Source organism: Bombina bombina, chromosome 2, assembly GCF_027579735.1.
Source record: "Bombina bombina isolate aBomBom1 chromosome 2, aBomBom1.pri, whole genome shotgun sequence".
Classification (NCBI taxonomy): Eukaryota; Metazoa; Chordata; class Amphibia; order Anura; family Bombinatoridae; genus Bombina; species Bombina bombina.
Window position 1 is genome coordinate 152,624,960 of NC_069500.1, and position 16,741 is coordinate 152,641,700.

The following is a 16,741-nucleotide window of genomic DNA, read 5'->3' on the forward strand; positions in this document are numbered from 1 at the left end:
GTATTCCAAGGAGCTGGTTTTCAGCTGCCATCTTGGACAGTAATTACCAGAGACAACAGTTTATCCAGATGGGGAGCTGTTTAGGAGGTGCAAAGAGTTTGGTCTCCTCAGAAGATGAGGTTACAAATCAATATTCCTTAGCCATGAAGGAGGCTTCTTGTATTCCAACTTGGACATAGCAAAACAGTTGTACTCTTTCAGCCATTCAAATCCGAGTTGTCATCAATTGGATTTCAAAACAAAAGATATTAAAACCAGTGAACGCAGGGTGAACAACACCAAACTCCTGAGAATACCTATGTTTTCCCAAAATAGGTAAGTGAAATGACTAAAAAGGGGGAGTGAACCAGGAGCGCTACAGCTAAAGGTGCTAAAAAATAAGACAATATGTTTGATACTTGGAAATATGACAAGGACAATAACGTATCTAAAATGAGACACAATTTAATTGACAAAAATATTAACAAGTAAAAACGGACGTCTCCGTAAGTAAAAACTTCTTAAGTTGCCGCCATATAAATATTGCAATAGCAGAAAGAGTTCGTGGTGCAAATAGAAATAGTCCAGTGTACACTTACAATTGCTCTATTCCGTGTTGGTTTGCTAGCAAACAAGGGCTTACCCCAGACCTTCCACTCGATGTTCTCTGTGGGTAAGTTACAGCCGTTAGCGCGATGACGTCCCTTATGTGGGCGCTGTCCCAGACGGGCTCTCTGATTGGACCAAATTCGGAACCAGCCGACAGCGGTAATAGTGACTCTTTTAGCTGTGGTATAGCAATCCTCCAGTGACAGATACCTGCTCTTAGTGCTAGATAGCACGCAAGGTACAAAATAAAAGCTGTGAGCGGACTTGATTATCTGATAAGGAGTTCAGAGAGTTAGTTGCAAGTCTTTCCAATAGCTAATTATATTAGCGAATTTGCACAATCCTCAGTGAACACTTAGTAGTAAAATCTTAGTGGTTGTTGCAGTACATCAACGCGTTTCTCCCTTTACAGGGCTTTCTCAAGATGAATCTTGATAATCAAGTCCGCTCACAGCTTTTATTTTGTACCTTGCGTGCTATCTAGCACTAAGAGCAGGTATCTGTCACTGGAGGATTGCTATACCACAGCTAAAAGAGTCACTATTACCGCTGTCGGCTGGTTCCGAATTTGGTCCAATCAGAGAGCCCGTCTGGGACAGCGCCCACATAAGGGACGTCATCGCGCTAACGGCTGTAACTTACCCACAGAGAACATCGAGTGGAAGGTCTGGGGTAAGCCCTTGTTTGCTAGCAAACCAACACGGAATAGAGCAATTGTAAGTGTACACTGGACTATTTCTATTTGCACCACAAACTCTTTCTGCTATTGCAATATTTATATGGCGGCAACTTAAGAAGTTTTTACTTACTGAGACGTCCGTTTTTACTTGTTAATATTTTTGTCAATTAAATTGTGGCTCATTTTAGATACGTTATTGTCCTTGTCATATTTCCAAGTATCAAACATATTGTCTTATTTTTTAGCACCTTTAGCTGTAGCGCTCCTGGTTCACTCCCCCTTTTTAATCAATTGGATTTCCTCAGTCAACAGGGTTTTTTTGGTTTTTTTTTATTCATTAATTTCATTCAGTGGAACGGCTTTATCAGAAATGGGGGTAAAAAACATAATTAATGCTCACCTGATAAATTCATTTCTTTCATGGTGGTGAGAGTCCACGAACCATTATTCATGGGAATTACTTTACCTACCTCTTGAAGGAGGCAAAGATTCCGAAACCCCACAAGCTCTATATAACCCCCCCCCCACATACCTTAGTCTAAATCATGGCCAAGCAGAAGTGAGGTACGAAAATGAGCAAGAGCCAAAAAAAAAAGGAGCCGTTTAAAAGATGTTCTTAAAACAGAAAACAAAACCCTTAAAAAAGAAAGGGTGGGGTCTACTGGAGTCTCACCACCATGAAAGAAATTAATTTATCAGGTAAGCATAAATTATGTTTTCTTTCATACAGGTGGTGAGAGTCCACAATCCATTACTCATTGGAGCTAATACCCAAGCTGTGGAGTCCAACAATAACATAAAGGGAGGGAATTAAAAATTTTTACTGCGAAATTAAATCCACAACCCCAATAAAAAAAATTGTTAAATTCACTTAAAAACATGAGACAGACAAGAATCAAACTGAAATAACTGCCTCAAGCACCTTTCTACAAAAAGCTGCCTCAGAGAAAGCAAAAACATCTATATGGAAGAATTTATTTAAAGTATGCAAAGAAGACCAAGTAGTTGCTTTACAAATTTGATTAACTGAGGCCTCATTCTTAAAAGCCCATAAAGACCTGGTAGAATGAGCAGTAATCCATTGCAGTGTAGGCTGACCTGCCTCCAAATAAAATCAAAAGTTTCAACCAAGAAGCTAAAGAAACGGCAGAAGCCTTCTGTCCTTTCCTAGAGCCAGAAAATGAATGAACAAACTTGAAGTTTGTCTAAAGGCCTTGGTAGCTTTAAATTAATACTTTAATGTCCTAACAACATCCACATTATGCAAAGATCTCTCTGTAGCAGACTTGTGATTAAGACACAAAGAAGGAACAACAATTTCTCTGCTGAAGTTATCAGAAGAAACAACCTTTAGCAAGAAATCAAGTCGTTCTTAAGATAGGGAGGTTCACAAGAAAGAGTATATAATTCAGAGACTCTTCTAGCAGATGAGATAGCTAAAAGAAACAACACTTTCCAAGAAAGTATCTTAATGTCAATTGTATGCATTGGTTCAAAAGAAGGAGCTTGCAAAACTCTTAAGAAATCTGACCTCTCAGGGAACTTGCAGATAATCATTTATCCAAGCTATCCTGTAAAAACTGTAGAATCCGAGGATTTCTAAAAGAATGCCAAGAATAACCAGGGTCTATACTCCAAGAAATAAAGGCTTTCCAGACTTTATGGTTCATTTTCCTAGTCACAGTCTTCCGAGATTAAATGAAGGTTATATCACAAAATCAGAGAAACCCCTATGTCTTGAGCTAAAAAATCAATTTCCATACCATCAAGCTGAAGAAGAAACCACTCCTCTAGGACAGTGCTTCTTAAACTGTGGGTCGCGACCCCATATGGGGTTGTGTAATCCTAATGTGGGGGTCGTGAAAATTCAGGGAGGCCAGTGTAAGAAGGGACCTCCTGATTCCATATTTTATCGCACATACATGATTGTACAAAATAACCGTGATCCTGCATGCGCTGCTAAAATGCCCGCGATCTTAAGGCCGGGTGTGCGACCTGTGCTATCGCACAAGGCACACACTTCAACTGCTGGCCAGCTGCCTGCTTCTTCCCAGCACTTCTTCCATCCTCTGCGGCAGCGCTGGGAGAAAGTGATCATATGTCACTTCCTCCCAGCGCACTGTGCTGCTCAGTAAAGAAGAGGGAGCCCTGCAGAGAAGGTTCTTGCCCAGCAGGTATGGGTATACAAGAGGGGGGGAGAAAAGGAGTTGAAAGGATGGGGGGGTTAGTCTGAGCACTAAAAGATGGATGGGGGTATAAGCATGGGATTGAGGGTATGAGAATGGAAGAGGGGTATGAATATGAAGGGGGGAGTATGGAAGGTCCAGGGGAGTGAGAATGGAAAGAGCAGTAAGCATGGAATGTGGGAGTATGAGCATGGAAGGGGGAAGTATAACATTGAAGGGGGTAGTATGAGTTTGAAAGGGGAGTATGAAGGGGGTATGAATATAAAGGGGTAGTAAGGAAGGGGCATGGGAATGAGCATGGAAGGGGGAGTATGGAAGGGTCCGAGAGTGAGCATTGAAGGGGGGGGGTATAAGTATGATTTATTATCAGTAAATGTTTAATTTCTATACTTATTTTATATACCCAGGGTCACGCAAAAAAATTTCGTGTGAAAAGGGGTCTCGAGTGGAAAAAGTTTAAGAAGCCCTGTTCTAGGAGACAAAACTGAGGACTGAAAGAAGTAATTTCCCAGATTATTATCCCTAGAATGAGAATTATCAAAGCTAGACAACAACTGTTCTTTACCTTGGAGGGAATTCAAAACATCACCCTTATCACCAGGAAACCAAGACCTAGATTTGGAGTTTGGCGTTAGCCGTGAAAACCAGCGTTAGAGGCTCCTAACACTGGTTTTAGGCTACCGCCGGTATTTGGAGTCACTCAAAATAGGGTCTAACGCTCACTTTTCAGCCGTGACTTTTCCATACCGCAGATCCCCTTACGTAAATTGCGTATCCTATCTTTTCAATGGGATCTTTCTAACTCCGGTATTTAGAGTCGTTTCTGAAGTGAGCGTTAGACATCAAACGACAAAACTCCAGCTGCAGGAAAAAAGTCAGTAGTTAAGAGCTTTCTGGGCTAACGCCGGTTTATAAAGCTCTTAACTACTGTACTCTAAAGTACACTAACACCCATAAACTACCTATGTACCCCTAAACCGAGGTCCCCCCATATCGCCGACACTCGAATAAATTTTTTTAACCCCTAATCTGCCGACCGCCACCTACGTTATCCTTATGTACCCCTAATCTGCTGCCCCTAACACCGCCGACCCCTGTATTATATTTATTAACCCCTAATCTGCCCCCCTCAACGTCGCCTCCACCTGCCTACACTTATTAACCCCTAATCTGCCGAGCGGACCTGAGCGCTACTATAATAAAGTTATTAACCCCTAATCCGCCTCACTAACCCTATAATAAATAGTATTAACCCCTAATCTGCCCTCCCTAACATCGCCGACACCTAACTTCAATTATTAACCCCTAATCTGCCGACCGGAGCTCACCGCTATTCTAATAAATGTATTAACCCCTAAAGCTAAGTCTAACCCTAACACTAACACCCCCCTAAATTAAATATAATTTTAATCTAACGAAATTAATTATCTCTTATTAAATAAATTATTCCTATTTAAGCTAAATACTTACCTGTAAAATAAATCCTAATATAGCTACAATATAAATTATAATTATATTATAGCTATTTTAGGATTAATATTTATTTTACAGGTAACTTTGTATTTATTTTAACCAGGTACAATAGCTATTAAATAGTTAAGAACTATTTAATAGCTAAAATAGTTAAAATAATTACAAATTTACCTGTAAAAGAAATCCTAACCTAAGTTACAATTAAACCTAACACTATACTATCAATAAATTAATTAAATAAACTACCTACAATTACCTACAATTAACCTAACACTACACTATCAATAAATTAATTAAATACAATTCCTACAAATAAATACAATTAAATAAACTTGCTAAAGTACAAAAAATAAAAAAGAACTAAGTTACAAAAAATAAAAAAATATTTACAAACATAAGAAAAATATTACAACAATTTTAAACTAATTACACCTACTCTAAGCCCCCTAATAAAATAACAAAGCCCCCCAAAATAACAAAATGCCCTACCCTATTCTAAATAACTAAAGTTCAAAGCTCTTTTACCTTACCAGCCCTGAACAGGGCCCTTTGCGGGGCATGCCCCAAGAAGTTCAGCTCTTTTGCCTGTAAAAGAAAAAATACAATACCCAAGCCCCCCAACATTACAACCCACCACCCACATACCCCTAATCTAACCCAAACTCCCCTTAAATAAACCTAACACTAAGCCCCTGAAGATCTTCCTACCTTATCTTCACCTCACCGGGTTCAACGATCTGTCCAGAAGAGCTCCTCCGATGTCCTGATCCAAGCCCAAGCGGGGGGCTGAAGAGGTCCATGATCCGGATGAAGTCTTCATCCAAGCGGGAGCTGAAGAGGTCCATGATCCGGATGAAGTCTTCTATCAACGGCATCTTCAATCTTCTTTCTTCCGGATCCATCTTGCAGACCTCCGACGCGGAACATCCTGCTGGCCCGACGGACTAAAGACGAATGACGGTTCCTTTAGGGGACGTCATCCAAGATGGCGTCCCTCGAATTCCGATTGGCTGATAGGATTCTATCAGCCAATCGGAATTAAGGTAGGAATATTCTGATTGGCTGATGGAATCAGCCAATCAGAATCAAGTTCAATCCGATTGGCTGATCCAATCAGCCAATCAGATTGAGCTCGCATTCTATTGGCTGATCGGAACAGCCAATAGATTGCGAGCTCAATCTGATTGGCTGATTGAATCAGCCAATCGGATTGAACTTGAATCTGATTGGCTGATTCCATCAGCCAATCAGAATATTCCTACCTTAATTCTGATTGGCTGATAGAATCCTATCAGCCAATCGGAATTCGAGGGACGCCATCTTGGATGACGTCCCTTAAAGGAACCGTCATTCGTTGTTAGTCCGTCGGGCCAGCAGGATGTTCCGCGTCGGAGGTCTGCAAGATGGATCCGGAAGAAAGAAGATTGAAGATGCCGTTGATAGAAGACTTCATCCGGATCATGGACCTCTTCAGCTCCCGCTTGGATGAAGACTTCATCCGGATCATGGACTTCTTCAGCCCCCCGCTTGGGCTTGGATCAGGACATCGGAGGAGCTCTTCTGGACAGATCGTTGAACCCGGTGAGGTGAAGATAAGGTAGGAAGATCTTCAGGTGCTTAGTGTTAGGTTTATTTAAGGGGGGTTTGGGTTAGATTAGGGGTATGTGGGTGGTGGGTTGTAATGTTGGGGGGCTTGGGTATTGTATTTTTTCTTTTACAGGCAAAAGAGCTGAACTTCTTGGGGCATGCCCCGCAAAGGGCCCTGTTCAGGGCTGGTAAGGTAAAAGAGCTTTGAACTTTAGTTATTTAGAATAGGGTAGGGCATTTTGTTATTTTGGGGGGCTTTGTTATTTTATTAGGGGGCTTAGAGTAGGTGTAATTAGTTTAAAATTGTTGTAATATTTTTCTTATGTTTGTAAATATTTTTTTATTTTTTGTAACTTAGTTCTTTTTTATTTTTTGTACTTTAGCAAGTTTATTTAATTGTATTTATTTGTAGGAATTGTATTTAATTAATTTATTGATAGTGTAGTGTTAGGTTAATTGTAGGTAATTATAGGTAGTTTATTTAATTAATTTATTGATAGTATAGTGTTAGGTTTAATTGTAACTTAGGTTAGGATTTCTTTTACAGGTAAATTTGTAATTATTTTAACTATTTTAGCTATTAAATAGTTCTTAACTATTTAATAGCTATTGTACCTGGTTAAAATAAATACAAAGTTACCTGTAAAATAAATATTAATCCTAAAATAGCTATAATATAATTATAATTTATATTGTAGCTATATTAGGATTTATTTTACAGGTAAGTATTTAGCTTTAAATAGGAATAATTTATTTAATAAGAGATAATTAATTTCGTTAGATTTAAATTATATTTAATTTAGCGGGGTGTTAGTGTTAGGGTTAGACTTAGCTTTAGGGGTTAATACATTTATTAGAATAGCGGCGAGATTGGGTCGGCAGATTAGGGGTTAATAATTGAAGTTAGGTGTCGGCGATGTTAGGGAGGGCAGATTAGGGGTTAATACTATTTATTATAGGGTTAGTGAGGCGGATTAGGGCTTAATAACTTTATTATAGTAGCGGTGCGGTCCGGTCGGCAGATTAGGGGTTAATAAGTGTAGGCAGGTGGAGGCGACGTTGTGGGGGGCAGATTAGGGGTTAATAAATATAATATAGGGGTCGGCGATGTTAGGGCAGCAGATTAGGGGTACATAGGGATAATGTAAGTAGCAGCGGTTTACGGAGCGGCAGATTAGGGGTTAAAAATAAAATGCAGGTGTCAGCGATAGCAGGGGTGGCAGATTAGGGGTTAATAAGTGTAAGGTTAGGGGTGTTTAGACTCGGGGTACATGTTAGAGTGTTAGGTGCAGACGTAGGAAGTGTTTCCCCATAGCAAACAATGGGGCTGCGTTAAGAGCTGAACGCGGCTTTTTTGCAGGTGTTAGGTTTTTTTTCAGCTCAAACAGCCCCATTGTTTCCTATGGGGGAATCGTGCACGAGCACGTTTTTGAGGCTGGCCACGTCCGTAAGCAACTCTGGTATTGAGAGTTGAAGCTGCGTTAAAAATGCTCTACGTTCCTTTTTTGGAGCCTAACGCAGCCTTTATGTGGACTCTCAATACCAGAGTTATTTTTATGGTGCGGCCAGAAAAAAGCCGGCGTTAGATTTTCGGGTCGTTACCGACAAAACTCCAAATCTAGCGGCAAGAGTTCAAACTGTGACCCTGTCTTACTGTAAGAGGTAAATAAACTTTCTTTTCAGCAGAGGATAAACCTAAAGAGCCTTAAAGGTTGCACAGAGACTCAGAATGAACATTGGAAACCTCGCCTCCTGAGGAAACCGGATCCATTGTACTCTAAGAAACCTCCATACAATTAAACTGCCATACTTTTGACATACCTTTGCTGCTGTAATTAGCTTTCTCCATTTAGGAACAATCAATCTTTTGGCCAAGCTTGGAAGAACTTGCAACCTGCAGTAAAATTGAATAAAGACAAGACAAGACTTCCCCACTCCTTTATTGCTTATCTCAAAGATACGTTGATGCAAAGTCCACAAACTCATGCAAATGAACAAGCCATTTTTTTAAATATTCACCATGGTGTGGGTTGGTGAAGCCTTGTCATAACATCAGTCTATTGTTCTGAGAAACATCATCTACTCTATCTTGTTCTAAGCCCTTCCGCTCTTTGAAGTGGGTATATGCTAGAACTCAAATTAGTGCTAATATCAAATAAACTGGCGAAGGGGGATATTGCAGGAGAGAGATGTCACCCAACACTTGTAGTTATGCAAGTCATTCCTGCGATAATGTGATATACATAAGAACACTGTTTTGTGATGATAATTGCTAAGAGCAAGAATTTCCCTGAATGAAGATTTGTATATCCTCTTATAAGCATTATTGTGTTCAATTTTAGGAAATATACACATTTAAGGATTAAACACAAATTGTAAACTACATAATTATAAACCTTATATAAGAATAATTTTGCAATGAAAACTGCAGCTTTATTTTGTCAAATTAGTATATTATTTTATGTTTATTCTTTTCACTGATTTCTATGTACCCCCAAACAAAAGAACCCTTGCTAACCAATCACAAACTAATATTCAGATATAGCACAAATTCTGTTTGCACTTGTGCAGACTGGAGTAGCCTGCACTCTTGTATTCCCTTAAGGTGGTTTAGCACTGATACAACTTGGTTACTATAAAAAATAATGATTTGCCAATTTATAATCCACCTTTAAAAATCATGTGACACCATAGAAACTTAGGTAAGGAAAGTAAACAAAAGCTTGCATAATAAATTGCCTTAGTATTAACCCAAGCCACCCTGGGAGATGTATTTTACAACAAAAGTATTCAAAATAAACCAGGAATGTATATTGCAATAATGTTTCATCTGCAATTATGAAACATTTAATGCATTGTAAAATTGTCAAGTTTAATGGTCCTTTAAATTTGATCTGTGGTTTAGTTTATCTAATTCAGGAATGACGGTTTTCATTTGTCTTAAACAAGTTTAATATTGATCAGCTCAGGGGACATTCCTATTTACTCCTTTACTTTCTGCCTAACACTATGGACCTGTTAATCTAAAAGTCTTTGAGCGTTTGTGCTATGTAGCGTCTGGTGGAATTCTCTAAAGGCAGTTTTTACCTTGAGAACAGTGTGTTTTATAATGGTGAGTTTAATTATGTAAAGTAGATTCGTACATTACAATAGGGCTCATAAAAATCAGAATTTATTGAAAAAACAAAGTTCATATTGAAATTAAAGCTACACTGCACATGCAAACAGCGATATGTAATTTGTAGTTTTAATGTAAATGAGTTTCCCCAACTCTACTATGGTGCTGAACTGGGTCATTCCAAAATTATTGTACAGATCTTGCAGTTCTATCTTTCAACATGAAATGTAACGTGATTCTGTCAAAATAAACAAAGCAAGTATTACCCTTATACAAAAACACATCCATATGACAATAGAGGTTATTGTAGACTTCCCAACTGTCCCTATTTGAGAGGGACAGTCCCTAATTCTGACCTCTGTCCTGATGCCCTCAGAGACAGTCATATGTCCCCAATTGCAGAATTCCCCTTAGCTCCACCTATAGGCCATCTGCACTGTTGCACATGCTAATTTTCCTGCACGCTACTCACAAACGTTGGGCGGTAAGTAAAATATTATACACTAAAAGTGTGGTGTTGGATGCAGTATTTAATATTCAAAGTGTTCTTCCTTGTGCTCTGTGCAAACTTAATTTTATTCAGCGGTATCTTTTCCCATCAAACTCTATTAATGCTACACATTAATCACATTCGGCCCTTCCTACACAAACATCTGCTGAGAATATGGAATAAGGAGGATATGTTTAAGGAAGGGCTAAGAGTACTTATCTTTGAAGCCAATTTCAGGACAAGTATTTAATGGATAAATATTTAATTTTATTTTCATTCCCTGGGTGTGTATCTTTAAGGTAACGTTCAGTTATGGAAACAACATACTTTTGTAGCACTCCTTTGCCTATTTACTGAAAAATTGAGCTATAAGCTACCAAAGTGGCCGACAGCTAAATGTAGTTTATAGCTCCATTTTAGTACCAGGTTTCCATTGGAATATTTTGTGCATTGTGTGCAGTCGCTCTTTCATGTAGGTGTAAGTTAACGTTGTGTTAACTCTTCCATCTGACATCAAATTTCTTGAAAATCATTTTGTTGCTATGATAACCCGAACTTACACTATAAAATTTACGTTTAACGTCTGTGCTCCTTACCCGTGACACACATTTTCTGCCTACTATGATTTGTACCTTCAAGACTGTGTACAGATGTGTGTGCGTGCACATATTGTGATCTGTCCCTTTGAGACTGACACACATTGTGTGTGTACTATGATTTGTACCTTTAAGACTGTGTACAGATGTGTGTGCGTGCACATACTGTGATCTGTCCCTTTGAGACTGACACACATTGTGTGTGTACTATGATTTGTATCTTTAAGACTGTGTACAGATGTGTGTGCGTGCACATACTGTGATCTGTCCCTTTGAGACTGACTCACATTGTGTGTGTACTATGATTTGTACCTTTAAGACTGTGTACAGATGTGTGTGCGTGCACATACTGTGATCTGTTCATTTGAGACTGACACACATTGTGTGCCTACTATGATTTGTACCTTTAAGACTGTGCGCATGCACGTACTGTGGTCTATCCCTGTTTTTACTAAACATATAGCCCTCTAGTGGTTATATCAGCAAAAAACATCATCTTCAATTGCATTAATATTTAAATCAGTAAAGGACCAGTGTCTACCTCAGTATGAATTCTTAATATCTATTCACCTATACATATTTAAAGCAGATCACTAGAATTATATATCAAGGAAACCTTTAAAGAAAAAAGTCCAATTAATTTATACCATTTGGTCCAAAATCCAAAAAGCATTTGTTTTTTCTTTTAGTAACCTCTTTCAAATGCCCCCACACCATTGGGTTGTCTATCTTGTTCAATTATTTGGAAATGTAATTTTGAGACTGAGTGACTCATGTTTATTTAACTAATATTGGACTTGTACTTAATAATACAATTGTGGACTCTACGGGATGTTTGCCCAACATAAGCAATGCAACACAGGCATTTGATCAAATACACCACAAAATTCATATTACAAGAAAAATAGTTATTGATTGTAAACTGTTTCCCAGTCATAGGATGTAAAAAATGTGGGTCATAAGGCCAATGTCTGCTTTTATTAAAATGAAATCTATTAACAAAGAGGTTCATCTGTAAGTAGACATGGGAATATTCTGTAAAAATCCCTCAGTTTTAGGATTACAATATTTTATAATATTACAATGTTTTCTGAAACAAAATGTAAAATGAATCTCTTTTTTTATTACTAATCTTTTGTGACACCAGAATATATTTCCTATTTGCTTTTTGCAACCTCTTGTCTTAAATTAGATCAGCAGGATACTCCCTGGCAATAAATAGATCTCACATTTCATGCAATCTTTATTTTAATATTGTTTTGTGTGAGAGTCTGAGACTATCTTCCTGACTTCAATAACTGAATTTTAGGTAATGCTCTAACTAATGGGGGGGCAGTTTTAAAATACAGTAAACTATTGCAATCTTTGTGGGGGGGTTTGTTGGTTTTGGGTTTTTTTTTTTTTTTTTTTCAAAGAAGTTTTATTAAGAATCAATGATACAAAAAGATTGACAATATAAACAAGGAAGAATGCCATAATAACAGTCAAGGAATCAATCTTACATAGAAAAATACCAAGTAATTGTCATGCATCTTAGACTCTTGTTTTCACTTTTCCTTAAAACAATATTAAACTGACAAAAACAAAAATGAAGATATCTCTATGCTTATCTCTTCATGTATTAAAGTCTACTTATGGATATTGTTCAAATGCTGTGCTTGTGCTTAGATAGAATCTGTCGTTATAGCTGGCCAATTGACCTTTATTCATTGTCGAATGGGTTAGGTGGGGGTTCAATAGATTTGGTATAATTTGCCCATGTTATTTGCAGTTCTATAAATTGTTCTCTTTTGTCATTCACAAAGGAGCCGTACTCTTCCAGATCAATCAAATCTGTGACCTTATTGCGCCACATAGCTTGCGAGGGGATTTCTGGTGATCTCCAGTTTTGTGCTATCAGGACTTTCAAGCTATTCGTCATGATTTTTAACAGAGGTTTGAAATGAGGTTGAGGCAGCTTAAATGATTTATTTAATAACCAGATAAGGGGGTCTAATGGGATACTTATTTGAAAGATGTGTTCTATTTCTGTGATTATTATTCGCCATAACGAATTTATCTGAGAGCACCACCACCACATATGACTAATGCCACTGCCTATATGTCCACATCTCCAGCAGCGATTATTGGTATGTGGAAAGAGCTTATGAAGTCTTCTAGGAGTCAAGTACCATCCATGTAATAGTTTGTAATTGAGTTCTTTAATAGACGCGGACATGGAAGCCGATTTAGTATTAAGAAAGATATTTGTCGCTGTTTGAGGTGTGATGGTGACTCCCAATTCCCTTTCCCACATCTCTATAGAGCGTGGTAGGTTACCAGGTGGCAGTTGGGTAATGATGTTGTTGATATATGAAAGGCTATGTTTAACCGGCGGGGTTGACATGTATAGTTTCTCTATGTTGGTCAGAGGTCTTAACATGTTTAGATGTTGTTGGTGAGTTGTGATGTAGTGATGTACCTTTCTATATGTGAACCAATTGCTGGCCCAGTTGTGACCTATTTCTATGAGTTGTTTTTGGGATTTTATCTGGTCATTGGTATTTAGGGTTAGGAGTTGGATGTCTGCATCTTTGTATTGAGTTCCTATGCCAGTAGCTAAAGTTAGCAATGAGAACTCATTATTGTGGAGAAGCGAAGTCAAGGGGCCTGGGCATGAAGAGATATATGGATTCAACCTATTGGATGAGTCCCAGGTTCTCAGAGTTTCTTGAGTAATAGGATTATCAATTCATCTATAGAGTGCCTGGAAGTCTGGGTTCCAACATATAGAGGGGAGATTAAGGCCAGGGCTGAGTGCTTCTTCTAGTGAAACCCATCGTTTGTGTTCCCTATGGATCCTCCAATCAAGAATCCTTTGGAGAAATATGGACCTACGATATGAATCTATATTCGGGACGCCTAAGCCTCCTTGGGATGTGGGACGGGACATTATGATTTTATTTATCCTGGGGGGACGTCTGTTCCAAATGAACGAGCTAAATAACTGTTGCATTTGTGGAATGTATGTGCTAGGGAGTTGGACAGGGAGGGTCTGCATGATATAAAGCAATCTTGGGAAGATATTCATTTTGATTGTGTTTATCCTCCCTAGCCACGACAAGCGTTTCCTGGTCCAGGAGGAAAGGTCTCGTACTATGTCATTTCTAATATTTGAGTAATTCAGCTTGTGCAATAAGTCGGGGTTATCAGTTAGGTAAATCCCTAAGTATTTTAGTGAGTCTTTATTCCATTTAAATGGGCAGATTTTTGTGATTAAGCCCTCCATTACGGGGTCGATGGCCACCCCTAGCATCTCAGATTTAGTTTGATTAATTTTGTAATTAGATAGGTTATGAAATGTCTCTAATTCTTCAAGTAGATGAGGGATGGATTCCACCGGCGATACCATAGTAAATAGGATATCGTCAGCGAAAAGTGACAATTTGTAGACTTCTCTCCCCACCCTCAGGCCCTGGATATTGTTATTGGATCTACTTTTGGTGGCTAATGTTTCAATGAGGCAAGTGAAAAGCAGGGGGGATAAGGGGCAACCCTGCCTAGTGCCATTGGTGATCTGGAGTGGGGGTGAAAGAATTCCATTAAGGGCAATTCTGGCACTAGGTTTGTTATATAATGCGAAGATCATTTTTAATATTTTATCGCCAAGTCCATAAGCTCGTAATGTTGCTTCTAGAAAAGGCCATCCGACTCTGTCGAAGGCCTTTTCCGCATCAGTGGAAACCCAGAGCGAGGGAATCCGATTTGTCTTGGCGTACCACAGCAAGTGCAAGTTACGCACAGTATTATCTCTTGCCTCTCGGTATGGTACAAAGCCAACTTGGTCGCGATGTATGATAGTGGGCAGTATTAGATTAAGTCTATTGGCGATAATTTTAGCGAAAATCTTGATATCTGAGTTCAAAAGGGAAATTGGCCTGTAATTAGATATAGATAGGGGGGATTTATTGGGTTTTGGGATTAATGAGATGTTGGCTTGTAAAGCTAGGGGTGAAAAGGGCTTATGTTCTATGCTTTGGAAGTATGCCAGAAGGTGTGGAATCAGTATGTCTCTAAAGGTTGTGTAATAGGTATTACTAAATCCATCTGGGCCTGGGGATTTACCAGTTTTGAGTGATTTTATGGCTAGTTTGATCTCTTCAGTCGATATTGGGGCTTCTAAATCAGTCCTCTGTTCGTCACTAATTTGAGGCAGGTGGAGCTGTGTCAGGTAACCTTGAATAACCTCCTGTGTTAGAGGGTGGGTATCTACGGATAAGTTGTATAATGAGTGGTAGTAGCGCCTAAAGCTATCAGCTATGTCTTTGGAGGAGTGCCAGTCTTTTCCCTTCTCGTCTTTAATATGTAAGATATATCTACTGAGAGTTTTCCTTCTAAGTTGCCTGGCCAGGAATCTGCCTTGTTTGTTAGCACCTTCAAAGTAGGTCTTTTTAAGGAAGAGAGCATTACGTTTAGCCTCCTTCCCCAAGTAACAATTAAGTTCTAGTCGTTTATGTTCGAGACTGTCTAGGAGAGATCGGTCTTTCGGGAATATTTTGTGTATTTCTTGGAGTTTACCTAAGTCAGTAAGTAGGGATGTTAAATAAAGTTGTTGCTGTTTCGATCTAGCTGCCTTAAGAGCAATTAGCTCACCTCTAAGAACGCACTTATGGGCATTCCATATGTGTTGCTGACATACATCTGGGGTATTATTAATCTCAAAGTAATCCTCTATGACCTTAATGAGGCGTATTTTTATTAATGGATCCTTTAAGAGGGACTCGTCTAATCTCCAAGTACGTGATTGTGTGGTGTCTATGGGAAAATCGAATATGCAGCTGACCATAGCATGGTCAGACCACGTTATGGGGTGTATTTCAGAGTGACGCGCGTGTGCTAGGCTATTAACATCTGTAAGTATGTAGTCTATCCTAGAATAGTTTTGGTGCGGGTGAGAGTAGAAGGTAAAATCTCTTTCGCCCGGGTGGTGGAGCCTCCAAACATCGTGAATGGCTAATGTAGTTAACTTGGACCTAATTAGTTTCAGGGTCTTGGCAGGGATGGCTGACTTGCCAGCTGAGCAATCTATTGTGGGATCTAGAGCTGCATTAAGGTCTCCCCCTACCACCAATCCGCCCTTTGAGAACTCTAGGAGTTTATTACAGAGCTGGTGAAAGAAGCTAGGGGAGTCCAGGCTGGGGGCATATATGTTAGCTAAGGTTAAGGGCCTGCGGTTTAGTAATCCAGAGATGAGTAAGTATCTACCCTGTTTGTCTCTATCTATTGAAGTTACCTGGAAAGGGAAATTCTTATTAATCATTGTGCATACACCGTTATGTTTAGAGTTATTGGAGGATAAATACGCTGTGCCAAATTTCGTAAAGGAAGCATGAGGCTCCCTTCCCTTTTTAAAGTGGGTCTCCTGCAACATCACAATATCACATTTGAGTCTTTTATAATCTTTAAAAGCAATGGTTCTCTTTTGTGGGATATTGAGCCCCTTTACATTATGGGAGAGTAATTTAAAATGAAACTTATCCATCGACAATAGAGTAGTTCTGCACATATAACATTATAAATAGCGAACAAAGGTCTGTTTTACACATTAGGCTAAAGTTGAACACTATCCTGTAGACAGCAAGAGATATCACGTATACAACATATGTGAATACAATAAAATAAAATGAACATAGACAACACACTAAACCAAAATAAAGTGTATTTGTGGAACTATACACCTTGCTTGGGGAGTGATTGGTATTGCGTGTGGCTCTGAATCTATAACTAGATAATATGGAGGAGTTTCAGGTGGGGACCTGAGAAAAGGGTATGAGTATGAAAGAGTGTAGAGAGGGTAAGGGAATGGAGAAGAAGGGAGAAAGAGATATGAAAGGAGGGGGTGTTAGTGGTAGGGATAAGTAAGGGTCATAAGGAACGTGATCATAATATCATTATTACTTTACTTTCATCAAAATTTGATCTCAACATAGCTGTAATAATGGAAACCAAGCCCTGTTTAGGCAAATGCTAGTGAGACTAGTCTTG